The 3,735-nt window shown below is 42.4% G+C and overlaps 1 protein-coding gene across 1 annotated transcript in view; it reads right to left on the bottom strand.

Annotated features, from left to right (window-relative positions):
* The window catches only part of LOC116686421 (C-type lectin domain family 10 member A), a 108,746-nt gene that overhangs the window by 23,642 nt on the left and 81,369 nt on the right, over window positions 1-3,735 (bottom strand). The gene's annotated exons all lie outside the window — the stretch shown is intronic.

The raw sequence follows: 3,735 nt of genomic DNA, 5'->3' as shown, positions 1-3,735 counted from the left end.
TCAAAGGAGAGCATCACAGCGGAGCAGACGGCCCTCACAGCCTCATAGGACTGCCGCAGGACTTCAAAAAACATCTGGTTAGGAGAACAAATTAATTTCAAATTCCATCTTTTGCTTGTTTTTTTTCACTTTACTGAACATATTGGGAATGATAAGATTAATGTTTGTTCAGTCAACTAAAGAAGAATCTTCTATTTATCAAGGATTTATTGGGGAAAAAGCAAATAGTGTATTTTAAAAAGGGGAATTTATTTGGTTAATAATGTAGATAATAATCAATACCAACCAATGTGCCAGGGTTGTCGATGTGTGTGTGTGTGTGGTGGGTGTGTTGGGTGTGTGTGTGGTGTGTGTGTGTGTGGGGTGGTGTGTGGTGGTGTGTGTGTGTGTGTGTTGGGTGTGGGTGGGGTGTGTGGCCACACACACCACACACCACACACACAACAACAACACCACACACACACACACACACAAACACCACAACACACACCACACACCACACACACACACACACACCACACCATAGACAACCACCCGGCACATATGGGGTATGAATCTTCTACATTTAACCAAATAGACATGTCCCACTCCTTTAAATCCTCATTTCATTTTCCCAAGATTTACAAATCTGGATAAATAAGAAAGAATTCTCTTTAGTTGAACTGAAAACAACCATAAATCTTACTTCCAAGATGTTCATAAAGTGAAAAAAAAAACATTTAAACAAAAGAGGGAATTTGAAAAATTAATTTGTTCATCACTGACAGATGTTTTGAAAGTCCTGCTGCAGCTGATAGGCTAGGTTAGGGGGCCGTCTGCTCCGCGGGATGATGGACTCTCATTTGAGGTTGGGTCATTTTATTCATTTTATGGTTGATTAATTTTTTGTTTCAAATTTGCCTTGTCTGAATATAAACAGCAAAACTTTCTTGCTTGTTTGTTCTCCTATCTGGGTGAAGATAGTTTCAACGCATTGTAAGAAAAAACAATAACAACAACAATGTCGCAGCATTTTGTTCAATTGATAAACAACTGACTAGTTTTTTCTAGATTGGAGAATAGAAAACATTTACACATTTTTCCAACTGCTGAAGCCCAAAATATCTGAGGGGACATCTGTTGAGACAAGCGAGTGATGCAGTGCCCCATTTTGGCCAATGAGTAGCAAAACAAAATATGTCACATGCAACAAGGGAAACAGGGAAACTGAGCAGGGTCTGTCTGTCCTGTCATCAATCTGCTGAAATACAAATTATAAAGCATCATAACATCGTAAACAAGAAGCACGGAACAAAACTTCAGGTAGAGGTCGACACTGATAACTAACCAGGGCCCCGTCAGTATAGTCCGGGATGTTTACAGGACCCCAGTGTGAAATACGGTCCAGCTATTTAATCTATTGATCTTGTACAGGTTGACAGTTTTGAATGTTGTGATTTCGGTGTGTTGATTCGAATTGTTGGGAGTAATGTATTTCAAGGGAAAAGCCTATTGTTTTGCAACTTCCGATCATGGTAGCAAGAGTGTTGAAACCCCGAAAATCAGGCACAGGGAGGTTAGTTGGGGGGGGGATGGGTAAAACAAAAACAGGACTTTCCACCCAGAAACCGGGGATCGTGTTGCTGTTTGCGTTCCTTTCCAAAGTTGTGTTTTCCAACAACAACAACTGTCCGGTTGTGAAGGGCCGGCTTCATTTTCCCGTTGTTGCGTCCCCACAGAGGAGCCGGGTTCATGGCCAGGTTTATGAATGCATACTGTTGAAAATTGTGAACATGTTACGAGTAAAAGAATAAATCCAAAAACCGTGACCATTTGCCTATCTGAAAGTGACCGAGTTTGTTTCACAGACTGACATTAGCAGGGCTGCCAGCTCTCCCGGATTGGCCGTGAGTCGACACCCACGCATTGACTGGTGTTACCACGGACCACCCCCAATTTCATCACTGGAAAGTAGTCAACTGAGTTTGCTGTAGAGTACTCCTTTGAGGCCACGGTGGTATGACTAGTGTGCGTCGAGTCCCGTGAGGGGGTACAAGAGCGCTCCCGTACTGTGGAATCGTTTCAAATGTCGCAAACATTGGGGTTGTGTCCTATTTTATTCATTTTATGGTTGATTAATTTTTTTTTTCAATCTGCTTTTCTCTCAATAAACAGCAACTTCCTGATTTATGTTGTTCGTTCTACATTGGTGAAGATAGTTTCAATCAGCATTATGTAAGAAAAACAATAACAACAACAATGTGTCGCAGCATTTTTATTCAATGTAATAAAACATGAATATTTTTCTAGATTGATGAATAGAAAACATTTTACACATTAATATTCCTAACATGCTGAAGCCAAAATCTCTGAGGACATTCTGTTGAGAACGAGTGATGCAGTGCCCCCATTTTGGCCAATGAGTAGCAACAAAATATGTCACATGATACACAGGAAACAGGAAACTGAGCAGTCTGTCTGTCCCTGTCATCAATCTGCTGATATACAAATTATAAGCATCACATCTCTAACAAAGCAGAACAACATTCAGGTATCAATGATAACAGCGCCCCTTCAGTCTAGTCACTGGATGTTTCACCAGCCCAGTGTGAAATGGTCTCGTTATTTAATCTATTGATTCGTGTACAGGTTACGTTAATGTTGTTATTTTCGTGTGTTGATTACGAATTTTGAAGTAATGTATTTCAATGGAAAGCCTATTTTGTGACAACTTCACGATCATGGTAGCAAGTAGTGTTGAAAACCCGAAAATCAGCACAGGGAGGTTAGTTGGGGGGGTGGATGGGTCAAACAACACAGGACTTTCACCCCAGAAACCGGGGATCGTGTTCCGCGTGTTGCAGTTCCTTTCCAAGTTGTTGTTTTCCTAAACACAACTGTCCGGTTGTTGAGGCCGGCGTTTCATTTTCCCGTTGTTGCGTCCCCCAGAGGAGCCCGGTCTCATGGCAGTTTATGAAATGGTTACGTTTGAAAATTGTGACATGTACGAGTAAAGTAATAAATCCAAATTACGTGACCATTTCCTGATCTGAAGTGAGACCGAGTTGGTTTCACAGACTGACATTAGCAGGGCTGCCAGCTCTCCCGCATTGGCCGTGAGACACACGCATTTGACTGGTTTCACACGCTACACCCCCAATTTCTCACTGAAGTGTCAACCTGAGTTTACCTGTAGATCTACCTGTTGAGCCACTTGTGATAGACTAGTTGTGCTTTTAGAGACTGTGAGGGGGTTCAATAGCGCTCCCTGTCTGTGGAAGTTTCAAATTGTCGCCAACTGAAAATTTCACGAGCCATCCCAGGTGCATTTCCCCGGCTTCAGGTATGAGCTCTGAGAATCACAGACCCGTCCGTCGCTTCGTGTCCACTCTCTCTGTAAAGACCAAGGTGAGCAGCGCGGCTGGTAAGCGTAGCAACTTCAGTTCATGTTAGTGGACCCGCTCTGCTGACCCAAATGGGCCTCTGTGTCTGTCAAACGGTCTGAGTGCGATCCACCATATCAGCGGAGCAATGACATGCACAGCAGACTACATTACAACTCTCCAAATCTCGGACAACAGAGATGGGAGGGGTTATATTTTGAATGTGCATAAAGTTGTAAACATGAGCAGAAATCTGATGAAACACATCTGAGCTATACTATACTATATATACTGTACGATACTGCAACGTTGGGCCACTATTGTGCTTCTCTAACCTTGGTGCATCTCAAAATGTAACTGTAAATAATTCATT

The sequence above is a fragment of the Etheostoma spectabile genome, unplaced genomic scaffold (assembly GCF_008692095.1).
Source record: "Etheostoma spectabile isolate EspeVRDwgs_2016 unplaced genomic scaffold, UIUC_Espe_1.0 scaffold363, whole genome shotgun sequence".
Lineage (NCBI taxonomy): Eukaryota > Metazoa > Chordata > Actinopteri > Perciformes > Percidae > Etheostoma > Etheostoma spectabile.
This window is presented reverse-complemented; position numbering and strand designations above follow the sequence as displayed.